The sequence below is a fragment of the Sciurus carolinensis genome, chromosome 12 (assembly GCF_902686445.1).
Source record: "Sciurus carolinensis chromosome 12, mSciCar1.2, whole genome shotgun sequence".
NCBI lineage: Eukaryota > Metazoa > Chordata > Mammalia > Rodentia > Sciuridae > Sciurus > Sciurus carolinensis.
This window is the reverse complement of record NC_062224.1, coordinates 31,463,203-31,482,640: the sequence shown is the minus strand read 5'-3', so window position 1 is coordinate 31,482,640 and position 19,438 is coordinate 31,463,203. Positions and strand designations below refer to the sequence as shown.

Here is a 19,438-nt window from a genome sequence, read left to right as displayed (position 1 = left end):
CTTCCTCTGCTGAGGAGTGTGGAATGCTGGGCAGAGTACAATAGGTTTAAATCCTAATTTTGGAACAGCAATGTTCTCTTTTTTGACAATCTTGGACACACTTTGGATAGGTCCATTACAGACAGCATTTGAACTAGAAATAGTAACACAAATTAGATTGAGTAGAAAGCTAATTGGTCTTTTTCACCTTTATGAATCTTAAAAATTTTTTGGTAAATGGAAAAAAGAAGAGGCAGTGAAGAAGTTGGTGGACTGTGTTATTTTTGTGGCCCTGAGAATATGTCACAGAAAGGAAGCCACCCAGGACAAACATTTTAAGATTTCGAGAGTTTAGAAATAGAAAGAAGCAAAAATACACAATGGAAACTTAAAATACGGGTCATCTCTTTCTTCATCCTACCTCATCCCTTTGTCTTTGAAAATATAGTTCCTCAGGACTGCTTTTATTTTTGAAACCGTGAAACAGCTGTCTGGAAACCACAGAAACAGACTAAAAGAAAGTCTGATGGTGTATTCCCATGGTGTATTCTAACTCTTCTTGTCCCTTAGGATGTACATTAATGTGAATGGACTGACCAGATCAGTCAGATTAAGTGATCAGGTCAGAATCAGCAGGAAGAGAAGGTGCTAATTCAGATTGGGTGCCTCCTATGAATCTCACACACCTAGGCACTTTCCAGATGTTTTCTTTTAATTTTTCAAACTCAGTGACAGAGTCATTTTTGTTCTCATTTTATTGGTGAGGAAATCAAGTCATTTAGGATTAGCCCAAGACTACATAGCATATAGGGGACAAGCTAGAATAAACTTATTCTTACTGTACTATATTATACACACAAGGACACACACACATGTATGCAGCTGATGCAGACTGACTTCAGAGAGGTAGTACAAAGTAATGAGTAAGAAACAGATGCAGACCCAAGCTGCCCCTATTCAGATTCTGGCTCTTTTCACTACTAGGTGTGGGGCAGTGGACAAATAACTGAACTTAACCTCCGTTTCTCAGTTTATTCCACTGTAAAATTGGAGCAAATCATAGCTTACCACAGAACTTTATTGCATAACTGAATTTTACATGAAAAATATTTTAAATAATGTCTCACAGAGGAAGCAGTCAATAGAAATTTTTAGTAATTTCTAAAAATCCCACATAGGGAGAGAGGTATTGTAAGATAACTCAGGGAGAATAGATATTGGAACACTGGTATGAGACAGTCTCATTTTTTTAGCCAATTTCATTGGTTGCCATGTATGTTTATTAATGAGAAAAGACATAAGTTTCAAATAACTTGAAGACTTGTAAACTTGGGCAGAATTGTTACGGTAAGTTCAGTGCAGGTCTCAATAAGACACCATTAGTGGAAGTTGTAGTGGAAGTTGGGGGGTGGAGGGAAGATTCCATAAATGCCACATTTATAAGGACTGATTGTAGTGCCAGTGTAGGCATTCAGCCTTCTAACTGGAAGAAAAGTGTGATTAACTGAATTAATTTCCTTCCTTCCTTCCCTCCTTCCTCCCTCCCTCCCTTCCTTTCTTCCTTCCTTCCTTCCACCTAGGCGAATAATTATAAAGCCATTTAGTGGCTGTAATCTCTACATGCCATCTTTTCATAGATTTCTGTCAACTCCCTTGCTTGCCTGTGTGAGGGACAGTGAAAAGGAAAGGGACAGAAGAGCTTTCAAGTTCAGAACAAGCTTTCTCAGAAGGCTTGAGCCAGGGAGCAAAGAACACAGTGACAATGCACGGGGGAAAGAGTTCACCTCCCCACTGGCCCTGTTGCCCTTGCATGAATACAGAGCAAGACAATGCTGAGGTTGGGACCTGGTTGGGAACACTGTATCTCACGCGGATGTGGACTCAGGGTCACGGGGCTTGGATTCCCAGCTCAGCTCCTTGCTGAACTATCTGAGCTCGTGAACTATCTGAGCTTCCAAATATCAGAGCACCAACATCCATAGTTGCTTTCACTCTTCACATCCTATGACTCTATTCTAGGATTCTTGTGCTTCTTGGGCCTGGAATTAATCTGGTGCATCCAAGAAAGCATCTGGTTGTACAAAGACATACAGGCGACATTCTGAAAGCCAGCAGCCATACATCTTTGCTCTTAATTCCTTTTGTCCATTCCAGGTGGCGTGTTCTCCCAGGATAATCTGTCCCTCACAGTCAGTTCAAGAGCAGAACTGCCTTGGAAGACACGGGATGACTGTTTTCACCTTGACCTTATTGCTCTCTTTCTGGCATGTCTCCACTCCCATCCCTTCCAAATATTATTTCTCTTCCTCTTCCTCATCCAAGGGACAAGTAGAAGCAAGGACAAATAGAGGAAGACCCTCCAGCAAATCCTTTTCACTGTGACTTATTGCATTACACAATAGTTTTCCAAGTCCCTGTGACCCCAAGTCAGGAAAACTGGCTGAATCCCTCACAGAAAAATAAAATATGAAGAAAAATGCAATCCCTAAGGTAGGCAGGGGGATAAAAGGAAGTTTCCATTTTCAATTCCAGATGTCAAACAGTCATTCTAGTTTTTATTGTAGAGCAAATAATTGTTATTTGTTGAAATTCTGCTTCAAATAACAAGTCTTTTTTGAAGAAATTATTTGGAGAATGTATTTAACTTACTTAAAATTCACACTAGGACAACTATTTTAGTACATTGAAATGCCATTTTAATAATTCCATGTAATATTGTAGTGATGGTTAACTACATTAAATTTACATGCCAGTTATGTAAGTGACCATAAGTGATTTTTCATTATCCTAAATGGTGAGTAGTTTAAGATGTTAATGTAAGTGCAATGCAGGCATAACATTCACAGTTTATTAAACTAAAAGAATGCTAATCAATCAATATATCTAAACACCCATGGGAGAAATGAATTGTTTTCCTAAGATAAAAAAATTCTGATTCTGTCTTAAATAACAGCTCTAATGGCACTGATGCTCATGAGGGTCACCAAGCAAAGGCAGAAGAGGCTGGGGTTGCTGGAACTCTATTCTGCCCAGGGAAGCCCAGCTCTGGAGAACATCACATTCAGTCATGTGTCTTTGCTCTGCTGCTTCTCCTACAGCAAGAGGAACAACCTGTGCCAGATGGTCTCACTGGAGTCCTGCCCGGTGGCTGTCCCAGTTTCCAAGTAGAAGAAGTCTGTGAGGGTCAGTACAGGGCCAGGGACAGTCAAGAGTCCCTCCCACCCACCATGGAGTCTCTGTACTGCTTTGGGGCATGTCACAGGGTGAGGCAGCCAGGTGGGGAATGGCATGATGAATGGACTCATCCCTTCCTGGCTTAGTCCTGCCTAACCTGTCCCCAACACCCCCGGAGCACTAAGAAGAAAAAACAGGAACCAAGGAAGAACCAAGGTCTATGTGAAACTTCCATCGAGAAGAGGCTGCAAAACTCCCCCAGGGAGGAAAAGGAAGGCCATGGAGAAACCCAGGAAGTGGAGGACAATCTCCAGGACAAAGCAGCCTGGTCGAGGGTCCGTGGTTGGCCTGCTAGAACCTAGGAGCCTCCTGGGTCAGGGAATGAAAGATTCAAGTCATCTGTGAGAGTCCTGAAGGGTAGGGAGCTTTCTCAGCTGCGAGGGAATGGCTTTGAGTCAGGACTCAGTCAGCACTGCAAGCTGGCTTTGCTGTCTTTGGCTGATAGTGACAATCTCCTGCTGCTGGCAGTAAATTTATTCACTGTGACTTTGTTCTACGGGATGAGATTTGGCGATTCTGTTTGGTAAGAGAGGAAACTGCTTAATACAAATAAGTTAATAATTGTAAAATGTCACACTGCTACACAGCCACAGAACATTCCTGAAGGGAGGAAGTAGGGTCCTTGGCTGTGGGGATGGCTGGGAGGAACCCTGCAGGGTGCCCTGAGGCCGCTGAGCTCCCTGCGTCCTGCAGTGTAAATACTGGCTTTCCAGGGGTCTGAGGGGCGCACAGAATGAATGCCCAGGGTTTAAGAGGAAGATGAGGGGTAGCTGGGCTCCTTGTGGGCAGGCCCACCTCACGCTCACCATGGTTTCCAGGACAGGGCACTTGCTTAACCTGCCCTAGGTGCTCCTGAAGCACTGACCGCAACAGAAAGGGAGGTCAGATGGACAAGAAGGTGGCAGAACCTGGAGACGGATCAAGGCGCCTGCAGTAGGCAGTGCAGAGCCGGGACCTGGCCGTGGATGGGGAGGCCACCCTGTCGCTCACACCACTCGGGCTGCTCCAAACCTGGGACTGAACCCCCTGCTCTGGAGACACCTAAGCCAGGTACACACCCCATGGTAACAAAGAAAAGACAAGTGCCATCCTCCAGGTTTTATAGAACCCGAGACCACCACTTCGCCTCGCTTGGGGTCGGGAGTGTTTTAATCTATAGGAACTCAATTCCTTCGTACTTCACACTTCCAATCATGGTCTCTGGGAGGACACGCCCATCAAGTGTGAAGGCCATGATGTAGCTGGCAATGATGCCCTGTCCTCTTCAGACCTGAGGGCCACAACGATCTGGTCATCAGTGTTGGGGATGAACTTGAAGGGTGAGAAGCTGTGTGTGGGGACCACCTCCCCGACGGCTGATGGAGATGTCCCTGAAGTCCAGGGCCGCGCTCAGGAGGAGGTTGGTGCCCTGTGCTCGTCCTCCTTCTCGCTGTAGTCCGTGGCTGGACCTGCGCGGTAGGAAGAATCAGTGCCGCAGGGCGTCGCCCCAGTAGGCAGATTCAAGAATGAGGTAGCTTGGCGGGAAGATCCCAGCAGCGGCCCTCAGAATGTTGTAGGTGGACACCCAGTTCTCATGGTCTGCGCTGTCCCTGTGGTCCACCACCTTCACCCACTCAGGGTTCTCGTGCATCACCTCCCTGTTGGTGGTGGTCCACTCCTTGCCCAGGCCGCCTACATATATGTGCTCATCCTTCACTGCCAGCCGCTCGGCTTTGAAGCCTTTCTCCACAGTCCCATCGCCATCAGACAGAATCACCGAGGGCACAGCCTCGGTGCCTTTGATCTGGTAGATGACCCCGGTAAGGTCGTCCACGGAGTAAAGTTTCCCATTAAGGAGGAACAGATGGGAGAGCTCCATGCCCCATACCTTTTGTGCCAGGCGGGACTCCAGGATCCCATGGTCTTTGTCCCACTGCACGGACACTTTGTCCCCGCTGCCTGACAGGGTCAGATAGCCCTTCTTCAGGTCACTGAACCAGGTTTTTTCTTCCAGAGCCTTGGACTCTATGTCCAGGTCAGCAATGACTGCAATTCGGTACCTAAGCCCGCCTGGTGTCCTCTGGGGGGGGGGCGACGGCTGGTAGGTGTCATTGTAGTGGACAGCAGGCATCTGGCCAAATCCCCAGTTGGGTGCATTATGAGTGAGAGAACTACCTGGGGCCGGGTGGTGGGAGTACAGAAGCCAGAAGAGGGCAGCACCCAAAAAGGCTGTCAGGATCACCCCCCATCTGGGGCGGAAGCAGGGTCTGGGGGTGGTGAGGGGTGGGGAGGGGGGGTCTGCAGCCTTGGTCAGGGGCATCAGCACAGGAAGTCCCCCCCCCACTTATCCAGAGGGAGTGCATCTGCTCATTCCATTCCCTGTGGTCAGTGGGCTGGATGGGCATCAGACTGAGCACCAGGCGGAACCAGCTGCCGGCCTGGCTCCAGTACCTGTGGGCAGCCGCCTCACTGCACAGGGCTGGACGGGCAGGGGTCCACACCTGTTTTTTTTTTTGTTTGTTTGTTTGTTTTTGTACTGGGGATTGAACTTAGGGGCACTTTACCACTGAGCCGCATCCCCAGCCCTATTTTGTATTTTATTTAGAGACAGGGTCTCACTAAGTTGCTTAGCACCTCACCATTGCTGAGCTAGCTTTGAACTCCAATTCTCCTGTCTCAGCCTCCCCAGCCGCTGGGATTACAGGCTGCACCACCGAGCCCCGCTCACACCTGTATTTTTTAAAAAGACTTTTCTCCAAAGCTTTGGTATCAGAAAGAATGACATTAAAGTAGTAATTTAGCCATGAGCAGCAACACAACATTTCAAAATCATATTTATGAAACACTATGAAATTGTATTGATCTCTCTGCTGTAAAAAGTTTGTAGTTCTTTATGTTAATTACAGTGACTAATGATAAGTTGCATTTAAAAAAAATAATTCTATTTTTTCTCACTGCTAATTTTCAAAGGAATGCAGGATGGATTTATACATTGTCTTGAGCAGATATACTCATCAAGGAATCAATTTTTTTCCTTATGGGGAATGAATCTGAACTTTTAAATATGATTCTATTTACTAATTTACATGAAACATATGTATCCAGTTAATTTCTATAGCTACATTTTAGCTTACTTGGGAGTTGATAACTTTTCCTGGAAGGAAATACCAAATGTTAAAATGGTCGATCCACAATTCACCTTTAATTGCATTATTTTATGATTCTATAATAAGAAAACTAAAAACAAATAAAGCATTACTTATTTGTTTTTATAAACTACCTTTATAAATCATTCCCTTTTTGCACTTTTTATATTATCAACTTCAATTTTAGAAACATTATAATGTGTCAACACCACATTAGTAGGACATATTTAATTTGATGCCACTTAAAAAACAAAAGTTATATGGAATTTTAAGTCTTAAAACATTTATCTTAGAACTGGGTGCACTGATGCATATTTGTAGTCCCAAATGGTTGGGAGGCTGAGGTAGGAGAATTGTTTGAGCTCTGGAGTTCAAGGCCAGCCTGGGCAATATATCTTTAAAACAAATTAAATATTAACAAAAATATTTCTCTCAAGGCTAACATTACACATATGAAATCCATTTATTTCAATATTGATTTAGTAGACAGCCATTGAGAGCATACTCAATATAAACCACTGGGCTAAGGCATAGTGGGGTTACAAAAACAAATAAAATACTGCCCCTTCTTTATGTATAATATATTTATTAAGTTAATTACTTTGCTGCTATATCAGAGATGCAAAATGTATTGGCTTAAATAAGGTAGATGTGTCTCTATTTCCTCTATAGCAATTCCTAGGTGAGTGTGTCCAAGTTGGTGGGAGTCCTCTTCCACCCCAAACTATGGAAAGTGGTTCAAGTGGCGACTACTGTACTCATATTTCAATGGGCAGAATGGGTCATATGATCAACCTCAAGGGACACCTGTAATCGTAGTCTTCTCGTGTGTCCAGAGTAAGAGGGAAATGGTTAGTGAATACATAGCCTTGTAAATGGTTAGTGAATACATGGTGAATATATAGCATTGTATCACAATTCAAAGATTAATAAAAATTAAAAACAGAAAGTTGTGTTCAGTTTTTCTTCTGCAATCTATTAATCAATTCATTTTCTTCTAATTTCCTTATGTATTTTAACATGTATGATGTTACAAGATGTTACACAAAGGACTCAGTATCAATATGATTTCAAAAATATTAGCACAATACTGCAAAGATGTCTTTAAAATTGATCCAATTCAACTACAATCATAATATCAGCAGGAAATATGAGAAGCTGTTTTTAATTTTTTATGGCAACTCATTGAACCTAAAGTGGCTGAAAAAAAGTGAGAAATACCAATGGTGAATGACTTTTAAAACCACAATACAACAGTAATCATGACAGTGTAATAGTAAAATCAAGATAAACAAGCAGATTAATGGAGCAAAAAAAGAGTCCAGAAACAGACCATACTTACATTGTTATTTGACACAAGTTTTCAAGTGCTTTAATGGGGAAAAAAAATGTTATATTGAAATACCACTGGAAGAACTAGATACCTATATAAATAAAGAGAAAAGAATAAAGAGGAGAGGAAAGAATCTCAAATATTACTTCACACCACATATAAAATTAGGCCACAAGTAAATATAAAATCCTATAAATAAATTTGATTATAAACCTAAATGTAGGAATCAAAATTATAAAATTTCTTTAAGAAAACAGGAGAAAAATATTTGTGAATTCAAATTAGGTAAATATTTCTCATAGGACACAAAAAACCTTGAATTATATGAGAAAATATCCATAAATTGGGCTTTATAATAAAATGTTTTATGCTCCAGAAACCAATGCTAAGAAAATGAAAATGCAAGCAATAGACCTGGAGAAAATATTTCCAAAAATATGCATCTGATATTGGACTTTCATTCATATTATATAAAGAAAACTGTTTAAAAAAATGTATTCTGACACCTGTTGATACAGTAAGGAAGACTTTATTCAAGCCCACTGCAATAGATGTCAGAACTATCATAATGAGAAGAGATATTCAACTCCAACACAGAAAAGATAGGTGGAGATTTGTAGTCAACGAGCAGAGTGACGGTCAATGGATGTAAAATTACTAAGAAGAGACACATCAATGTTCACTGCTGCTCAATTCACCATAGCCAGATTGTGGAACCAACCTAGATGTCCTTCAATTGATGAATGGATAAAGAAACTGTGGCATATATATACAATGGAATATTACTCGCCATAAAGAATGATAAAATTATGGCATTTGCAGGCAAATGGATGAAATTGGAGAATATCACGCTAAGTGAGATAAGCCAATCTCAAAAAACCAAAGGACGAATGATCTCGCTGATAAGCGGATGATGACATATAATGGGGGGTGGGAGGGGTTAGTGTTAGGGTTAGGGTTAGGGAGGGTGGCAAGAATGGAGGAAGGAAGGACTGTATAGAGGGAAAAGAGGGGTGGGTGGGGTGGGGGGGAAGGGAAAAAATGGAAGAATGAATCAAACAACATTGCCCTGTGTAAATTTATGATTACAAGAATGGTATGCCTTTACTCCATGTACAGAGAATCAAAATGTATCCCATTTCTTTACAATTAAAAAAAAAAAAAGAATAGAATATTCTTTCTAATGGACTTAACAAGATTCTTGCTGAAGACAGACCAAGGGTTTAGACATCAGAGGTGGGGAGGAAAAGTTTCGCAATGCATGAAGCGGGAGTATTCTCTCTAAACTACCTTAGCAGTTTTATTGCTACAACTGGATAGGGCAGGCAAAAAACAGGGCCTAAGGACAAGGCGTAGGGGAAAAAGTATTTAAAGGAACATGTCTACAGTCTGTTGAAGGAGAGAGTCTCTGTCAATACTTACAATTCAGTATTTTTTTTTAAATTTAGGGCTGGGGATATAGCTCAGTTGGTAGAGTGATTGGGTTCAATTCCCCAGCACCGCAAAAAAAAAAAAAAAAAAAAAAAAAAATTTAACCAGATTTAAAAAAAAAAAAAAGAATTTGAAAGAGAAACTTAATCAAAGATGGTACAAGCTGGCAACTAAAAACATGAAAAGATACTCAACATCATCAGTTCTTAAAGAAAATAAAATTAAAACCACAATAAGAAAATCACTTACATGTGTACAGGCATAAAACTGAAACAACTGAAATTTGAACACTTTTTGTCAGTGTAAAATGGTAGATGGTAACCACTTTGCAAACTATTTTGACACTTTATTAAAAAGTTAAACATATACTACTATGTGACCAAGCAATCCAACAACTGGATGTTCACAAAGATAAAGGAAATATGTCTGTTCAAATAAACCTACACAAATTATTCAGGTAGCTTTGTTAGCCAAAACCTGGGAGCAACCAGAATGTCCATTGACTGGCAAGTGGATAAATGAATTGCAGTGGTGAATCCATATAATGGAATACCATGCAACAACAGAAAGGAATGAACTTGGTTTCTATACTTCTTGTGATGGCTTTTGTCTCAGACTCTTTTCTAATATGTCTGCATGAAAAAAGAAACCCAGGGAAGCAGAAATGTATTGTGGCACTCTTGATTTCCTCACAAGAATAATAAAAACACCATCTTACTACATAGTTAAAGCTTGGTAGTATCACTAGCAGTACCTTTTCACACTGGCAGACATAACTCACATTCCTCTTAGGGACTCAGAAGGCCCTGGGAACAAGATGAATCCCATCGTGAGAACATGTGAATCCCAAGCTTTCTGCTGTATCATGAGCAATAATGCCCATCGCTGACCCAGTAGACTGGTGTCTTCTGCTGAAATCTGTGATATGGTGGCAGGTTCACTTGTTGGTATGCAAGTGGTGCGAGATTCAAAATCCTTCACAACTCTTCGCAGAACAAGTGATAAAATGTACAAAAAACTCTTCAAAGCATTGTGCTGATATAAGTGATATAAGTCACATATTGTATGTTTCCTTTCATATGAAATTCTAGAAAAAGGACTTACTTAGTGATGGGCAGCAGATCCAAGGTTACAAAGGGGTAGGGTAAACAGACTGACTGAACACAAAAAGGCAGGAAGAAATTTGGGGGGGGCTAATCGAAATGTATATCTTAATTGTAGTGGTGGTTTTATTTTCATCAAAACTCATTGAACTAGGGCTGGGATTGTAGCTCAGTGGTAGAGCACTTGCCTAGTGTTAGGGTAGCTGATACAAATATCCATGAGAAACACAGCTCTATTTTCAATCAAAGGTTTATTGACAGAGAATATCTGCCAGACTGCCCTTCTGCAAGGCACAGCAGCCTGCTGAAAAAAAAAAAAAAAAAAAAACCTAACTACATAGTCATGTACAATGAAGTAGTTAAAAAATAACCCATCTGGTCCTGTGATTGTTGTTTGGCCTCTTTGTTGTGGTTTCCATACTTAGGAACTCTTTGGGGCAGGCCTAATGAGAGGGTGGGCAGCTGCTGATTTTCAAAATGGAGTTACTTTGGCCTAAGAACCTAACACCTAGGACATGTGATACACTGGGTTTTATCCTCAGAACCACATACAAATAAATAAATAAAATAAAGGTTTAAAGAAAATCTCATTGCACTATACACTTGAAATGGTGAAACCCATTCTATTGAATCTATAATTTAATAAATCCAATAAAATATTAACAAAAATAAAACTAGATAGATCAATATTTTCAACATTCTTAATTAACTTTCAACATATTTTGTTTTTAGTTATTTTTCTAGGAATCCATTACTAATTAACCCCCCAAACTCATCATAAATATAATTTAAAGAGTTACACTTATTAGTGCTATGCATGTATTAGGGGAGTGTCATTCATTTTGCAAACATCTGTCCTTGTTCACAGATGCTCTTTAAACTGGGTGGGAACTTAATTCCAAATCCAGCTTAGGCTGGTGGGGATTTCAATCCCAGTCACTTTGGGGGTTCCTTCTCTATTTTGAAGATGTTTGATTGATTGATTAAACCCAACTGTGTAAGATAGAACAGAACATATAAAAAGGACTATATGATCTCTGGGGCATAGGGATCACGACAACGTGTCTCTTGTCCAAGTCTGCAGGCTCAGAACTTCTGCTGATCCTGTCTAGCACTGACCACTGGAAACTTTGCTAAAGCTTAGTGTTGGGTACCTTGAAAATACCTTTCTAGATCCCTCATGCATGCAGCCATGACCCTGAGGACCAGCACATAAAAGTAGTATAGCATGGAAACAGTTCTCCAAACCTTTGAGAAAACGGCAGACATCTGTTCTTTTTCTAACCTTGGAAAATGTCACATCTTTCTTCTGCTCTTACCTCTCATCCTCCGCAAAGAACTTCCTGTTTTCCATTCTCACACACTGTATCTAATCTTCCTGTGCCTGCTTAGGAAGATGGAAGACTTGTCTCCAAGAAATGCTTCTAAGCCCTATAAATGCAACAGAGGCAAAGAATAAAAAAAGATTGAATGTTTTCTTGAATGGAAATGTCAAAATTAAAAAAAAAAGAGTACAAAGACCTTTTATTCTTAATTTTATGGACTTTGAAAATTTTATCGGAATAAACAGAAAGTAAATGTTAACATCTCAATAAAATTTCCTTCTGCTATCTAAGTTTCCATTTTAGCCTTTAATTAATTCAGTTATTGGATCTGAATTCTTGGTCTTGGATTCTGATAGATTTCTCTGAAATCTTCTCACCACAAAATTCCTAAGTAAACTCCTTTTTTCCTTATGAAGTGTATACTTTAAGTCAAATAAATTAGTTTGATTTTGCAGCACTGCAAAGTCAAATATGTAAAGATTAGAAGGTTCTTGAAAAATTAAAAGTATTTTAAGACATATTTGGTTAGCAGGATAACTTGGGCTTCCCTCCCAACCTTGGCATTTGCCTCATTCTTCACAAACCACTGCTCTTAAATTATATGCTGTTCATAATAGACATGGATATAACTGACAGTCAATTACAGGAGATGAAAACAGATTTGCCCAAACAACTTATTACATTCAAGACATTCTTTTCTCTTTATAACAAATGGAAAATTTGGCTGCATAAGACTATTTCTGAGTTTTTCCATATATTCATATGGTTTCCTTTTAAAAAAGGAATATTTTTAAGGATACCTACACAGAAGATAAAAACAGATTTGCCCAAACAACTTATTACATTCAAGACATTCTTTTCTCTTTATAACAAACAGAAAATTTGGCTGCATAAGACTATTTCTGAGTTTTTCCATATATTCATATGGTTTCCTTTTAAAAAAGGAATATTTTTAAGGATAGCTAGAGCAATAGCAATGCAATATAATTTGACTTTATACAGCTTTCTTAGGAACTAAATTATAGTAACTCTAATTTGTGCGGCACTAGAAAGCTATGTGTAATTTTCCAAATCAAACCAATAGACCAAATCCTGATACAAGATCTTGGCCTCTTTCAATACAGTACAAACTCTCCAGCACATGACACAAATTGAGGTAACACTTAAAATGAGACATGTCAAATTCCAGAGATGGAGTATCTCCAGAAGAAAACCTATGCTATGATTGGATGGCAGTGGCTTGAATCTCTGCCTGTGAATTTTTGATTTATATAAAGAATGGCAATATGGTCTCTGAGAAATGTATATGGGTGGAACACTGTAAGCACTGAGTGCTAGAACTGGCTTACCCCCCATCTAGCTATGGGCTTTGCAGGTGGCTACACTTTTCCTGATCTTGGTTTCCTCATCTGAAGACATAGATAGTAAGATTTGATAATGCCAAAGTACATTTTCAATGTGAAAACTCTATGGTGAAAAAAAAAAATCAGTGATTTCATTTAATCACTTACTCTCTTTCCCTTAAGATAATAAATTTTCCCTTATAATAATAATTATTTATTATATTATATTTTCCCCTAAATGTGTAGTCAACAATTTACAGAATATGATTCTGATGATTCAGAGGTTGAAATAGCCTATATAAGAGTATAATCAAACCCCATAAGCCAGTGATCATTCCAGTATTTATATACACAAATTCATTTAATCCTCATGAACACCCTACAAAAGTAGGCATTATTATCATAATTTTACAGATAAGACTAAATAGAACGATATAGTTTCCACTTAGAAAGTTATCCTGCCAAACCGATGAATTTGTTTATGTTTCCTTGAACCTCCCAATTCCTCTCTTGCCTAGTGCTAGTTCAGCCTCATCAATCTCCCTTACTTTTCCACATGGCCAAATGGTAATTATCCCAGAAATTGCCAAATTCAGAAGAAAGTACTCTTAGACAAAGTGACTTATTTAGAAGAGAGATTAAAATTGTTCATAGAGATTTTGGAATCTTCAGCTTCCAAAAGGATTTTGGATCCTGGTTATTAAACACACACACACACACACACACACACACACACACAGTGCTCTATGATTTATGAAATACAAAGTCAAGGTCAAGGCAGAAACCACCAACATGTAGCAGGTGAGCAAAAGGAGACTGTGGATATGGTAGTATTAATCACCAATATCTGCTTTTCCAACACTCCTGGGAAGAGTATGTTATATTCCTACAATGTGGGAGTCAGACTTGGGTATATGACTTACATTGGCCAATGGAACAAAGTGGCAAAAGCTTTAGGAACATATTTATGCTCTGTTGAACTCTTTTTCCCTCTGCCACGGGTCTCAGAGAAGCTGCCCTGTTGTGGGGATACAAGATTGAGAAACACAATATCGAGTGCAACAGAAACATGTCTTTGATCTCTTGAGGCATTGAGACATTAATGCAATGAGGAAAATAAGGAGGGCCCAGAAAGGTACATGTTGAATAAATAGAGTCATGTCACAAGACATGTGTGAGATCATGGAGAGAAATGTCAGGAGGGTCAAATATTACAAGAGGTGGGGTTAGAAAGGCAAGGGGACAATCTCTTGGATCTCACTAAGAGAAATTTCAGTGAAGAGCAGGGACTAACACACAACAGACTGCAGTGGCTGGTGTCCATGTAAGTGCAAGGAAGTGAAAATGGTAATGCAGACAGCTGAGAAAATTAAAGGGGTAAGGGCGATATGGTAATACAGGAAATGAAATGTGAAGAACTGTGTGTGCACATGGGAAGCAACAAGTCACCCCATACTTATTAGGCAAGCATGTCATCTTTTCATCACTTGAGCAAAACACTTGACAAGAACAACTTACAAGAGGAAAAGTCTATTCTCAGTTTCAGAGGTCTTAGTCTATGGTTAGCAAAATCCTTTGCTGTGGGCCTGAGGTGAGGTAGAACATAATGGTGCAAGGGTGTGGAGGAGGAAAGCTGCTCAGCTTATGACAGCCAGGAAGCAGGAAGAAAGGAAGAGGAAGGGGCCAGGGCCAGATATCACTTCCAAGGCCACAACAGTGACCTACTTCTTCCAGTCATGTCCTACCTTCCACCCTGCCTACTGGTCCTACCTGTCACCCATTCAAATGATTAATCTATCAAATAAATTAATCCACTGATGAGTTCTGAGCTCACATAATCCAATTTTTCACATCTGAACATTACTGCATTGACTAAAGCTTTATCTATTTCAGGAAAATTCATTGCATTGAACTCATGCATTAAAAGTATAAAAAGTCAACAAATAAATGACCTAACATATATCAAAGCCCTAGAAAAAGAAGAACAGATCAACACCAAAAATAGGAAAAGAAAGGAAATAATTAAAATAAGAGCTGAAATCAATGAAACTGAAACAAAAGAAACAATTCAAAAAATTGACAAAACAAAAAGTTGGTTCCTAGGAAAAAATAAACAAAATTGGTAAACCCTTAGCCACATTAACAAAAAGAAGGATAGAGAAAATTCAAATTACAAAAATTTGTGATGAAAAAGAAAATATCATGATGGACACTATTGAAATACAAAACATAATTAGAAGCTATTTTGAAAATTTATACTCCAACAAAATAAAACATGTCAAAGGCACAAATTTCTAGAGACACAGGATCCACTCAAACTGAATCAGGAGGACATACACAATTCAAACAGACCAATTTCAAGCAATGAAATAGAAGAAGGCATCAAAAGTCTACCAACCAATAGAAGTCCAGGACCAGATGGATTCTCGGCCAAGGTCTACAAGACCTTCAAAGAAGAACTAATTCCAATACTCCTCAAAGTATTCCATAAAATGGAAAAGGAGGGAACCCTTCCAAACTCATTCTATGAAGCTAGTCTCACCCTGATACCCAAACCAGACAAAGATATTAAGGAAAGAAAACTTTAGACTAATATCCCTGATGAACACAGATGCAAAAATTCTTAACAAAATTCTGGCAAATTGCGTACAAAACCATATTTAAAAGATATTGCACCATGATCAAGTGGGTTTCATCCCAGGGATGCAAGGTTAATTCAACATCTGGAAATCAATAAGTGTAATTCACCACATCAACAGACTTAAATTTAATAATCATGTGATTATTTCAATAGATGCAGAAAAAGTATTTGATAAAATACAGAACCTGTTCATGCTTAAAACACTAGAAAAACTAGGGATAGTAGGAACACACCTCAACATTGTAAAGGCTATCTATGCTAAGCTCAAGACCAACATCATTCTAAATTGAGAAAAACTGAAAGCATTCCCTATAAAAATTGGAACAAGAGAGGTATGACCTCTTTCCCCACCTCTATTCAACATCATCCTTAAACTCTAGTTATGGCAATTGGACACACCAAAGAATTAAAGGGATACAAATAGGAAAAGAAGAACTCAAGTTATCACTATTTGCTAATGACATGATTCTGTATTTACAGGATCCAAAAAACTCTACCAGAAAACTTCTAGAACTAATAAGTGAATTCAGCAAAGTAATAGGATATAAAATCAACACTCATGAATCTAATGCATTTCTATTCATAAGTGACAAATCCTCTGAAAGAGAAACTAGGAAAACTACCCAATTCACAACAGCCACACACACACACACACAAAAAATATAGTCGGGAATCAATCTAACAAAAAAGAGGTAAAAGACCTCTACAATGAAAACTACAGAACACTAAAGAAAGAAATTAACAGTTACTTTAGAAGATGGAAAGATCTCCCATGTTCCCGGATTGGCAGAATTAATACTGTCAAATGGACATACTACCAAAAGTGTTGTACAGATTCAAGGCAATTCCAATTAAAATCCCAATGACCTTCATAGAAATAAAGAAACCAATAGTGAAATTCATTTGTAAAAATAAGAGACCCAGAATAGCCAAAGCAATCCTTAGCAGGAGGCATCACAATACCACACCTTAAACAATAATACAAAGTCATAGTAACAAAAATGGCATGGCATTGGCACCAAAATAGGCAGGTAGACCAATGGTAAAGAGGAGAAGACACAGAGAAAAGCCCACATAAGTACAGTCATCTCATATTAGACAAAGGTGCCAAAAACATACAATGGAGAAAAGATAGCCGCTTTAGCAAATTTATTTGCTTCAACATACAGCAAAATAAAAACATGTGTCAGAAGGAACAAACAAGTAACATAGATGGCAACGTTCTCCTGTCTCTACTATCCTCAACAAAAACTTTTTTATCATAACTGGTTGAAATATGTTTGTGTAGAGAGTACCACGCCACATTTAATTACTGTACCCCATAAAAACACTTTCAGAAGTAGTCAGTGAACACTGATGATAGATATGACAAATCATCCTAATTTACTGAAAAAGATATAGCAAGTTTTAAGTAATCCTGTTTCATCTAGTTTGAGTTGATGAGATGCTTGAAAGTATTGAAGCTGTATTTCTCTAGAACCAGTCTAGAACTTCAAATATACAATAGACCATTACCTAGGTAGCAAAGTGAGTGCATATTTAAAAAGACTATATCCTATGAGAAAAAAATCAGTAAAATCCATCTGCTTTTATAACTTAGTTAATTGCATTTCATTTCCTTTTATTTTATTTTATTCAAAGAAGCCTTAGAAAAGAATGGTTTGGGGCTGGGGTGTGGCTCAGGGGCAAAGGGCTCACTTAGCATGTGGGAGGCCCTGGGTTCCATCCTCAGCACCACATAAAAACAAATACATAAAATACAGGGATTCTGTCTATCTACAACTGTGCAAACACTTCCTGCCTGCACCACTGCCTAATTCTCAGGATAGGGTTCTAAATTTAAAGGGCTGTTACACAATCTATCAAAAATGTGTATGAAAGCACCATTTGGAAGAAACAAAATTACCCAATTCTTTGTTTTTTGTGTCTTTAAATATTAGAAGAAAAACTTATAAGAAATCTGTTTAATATTTTACAGAAGCATTTTATACTTAATCTGCTACTTTAAAACAGTTATTTATTTCAGAATTACCTTTATACTTTGAGGCAAAGTAACTTCTGTTGCTCTACAATGCTACAAGATCTTGAGCCTCTTCCTGTACTTTCAAATCATCTGCCCAGGCAAAGGGTTGAGAAGAGGTGACGAGTCGGGTTTTAATACTCCAGTCCACAGGAAACTCAGTATTTTCTGAGGCCAGACTATCTGATACAGAGAATAATAGGGGTAAAGCCTTTTAAAAGAAAAAGAAAACAACACAAAAATCAGAGTTTCCAGAAAAACCCTTCAATCTAAAGATTTTATTAACTAACATATTCATAGTCTCTGAATAGCAAAATTACATGAACTATACACTAAATATCATAAAAAATCCTACATACTGAAAAATTCTGGAAGGAGCTAAATTAATCTATTAAGAGTAGTTTCTGCTAAGAGGCAAAAACTTGTTGTTGGAATGGAGCACATTTCACTTTTTAGGTTTTACTAAAAAGAACTAACACTTTATAGAGTACTACAGCTGTTGTTATCAAAGTAGAAATCTTCCCAATGTCTGAAAAAGTACCTAAAGCCTTTGAAACTGGAACTTGGGCTAAGCTGCTCTTCCTGCAGGTAACTTTAGGGACCCTTAAAGGCCATTTTTAAGAAACATTTTCTGATCTCAAAAATCTGCCATTAACCCACTTTGCTGTCTTTTCAAGTCAATATTATTCACATTACAAGAATTCTCGGGCTGGGGAGATAGCTCAGTCAGTAAAGAGCTTGCCTTGCCAGCAAAAGGCCCTGGGTTCCATCCCCAGACCGCAAAAAAAAAAAAAAAAAAAAAAAAAAAAAAAAGAGAATTCTTTTAGGTAAGGTAGTCTTAGGTAAAGAGGAGAGATTGAGTCTTGTGGCATTTTGATAGCCTGCGCCCATTAGGAAAAATCATACATTTACCAAATGATCACAACAGAAGTACTTGTAGGGGTTGGGGAAGTGGACAGCAAGGTTGGGTGCTATGCCATAACTTGTGGAGGTAACTGGAGAATTTGTTTTGAAGATTTAATAAAGGATCAAGTTGAAGAAGTACCTTAGTATGGAGGGGTTCCTCTGAGTGATGAGCTCAAAAAAGAAGTGTGTTAAAAAAATGATGAGGGTAAAGGGCAACCAACAACTCTCACCTACTAGGCCTACTTTCCTGCTGGTGACCATTACAGCAATTCTTACTGTAACATACCAAGCTCTTTATTTTGGCTGATGCCATCTATTCAACTCTGGTCAAGATAATCACTTTCAAGCTTCTCTGCAAAACTATTTTTCAAGCAGAATGCTTCTGAGAAGCATAGAATACACATGCGAATGATATTTAAAAAGTATTACCTGGGGTAGTTCAGTAACTGTTGTTCTTTGAGAAGACTTCTCTTCCCATGGCAAATCATTTTCTTGATTAGTATCTAAAAACAGGTTAAGAAAATTGTCCTTTTAAAACGTAAATGATGCTGAAGTTTGCTTTAAATGTGTAGACAGGCTCACCTGGCAAACTACCTTATCAGTAAATGCCAGTGCACACAAATTTATCCTGTCACCCAAATCAATCCTACCAGTTTTTCACTTTGGGTCTGAACTTTAATATTAAAACTAACAGGGGAAAAAGGTCAGTTTTGTGCATTTAGTAACTGACCGTATTAAGCCGAGAGACCCAAAAGGCTTCACAGTAAGAAAAATGCTCGTGAAGTCTGAACAGATTTATCCTCAACACTCCTTCACTCCGGGCAGCTGCGCGAGAAGCACGGTGGGAAGGCGGTCGGGGCTTTGTCCGTCCACGCTGCCCTCGGGATGCCTTCCGCGGATGGACATCCGCGCAGACCTGCAGTCACGTCTACCCGAGCTGAGGCGGCGCACAGCGGCAGCACACCCGCAGCCGGGCAGCCTCCGCAAACCCCGCCTTT

At 39.1% G+C, this 19,438-nt stretch overlaps 1 pseudogene; it reads right to left on the bottom strand.

Annotated features, from left to right (window-relative positions):
* Positions 1–576: 576 nt before the first annotated feature.
* LOC124962348 (soluble calcium-activated nucleotidase 1-like) overlaps positions 577–19,438 on the bottom strand; it is a 914,602-nt pseudogene continuing 895,740 nt past the window's right edge.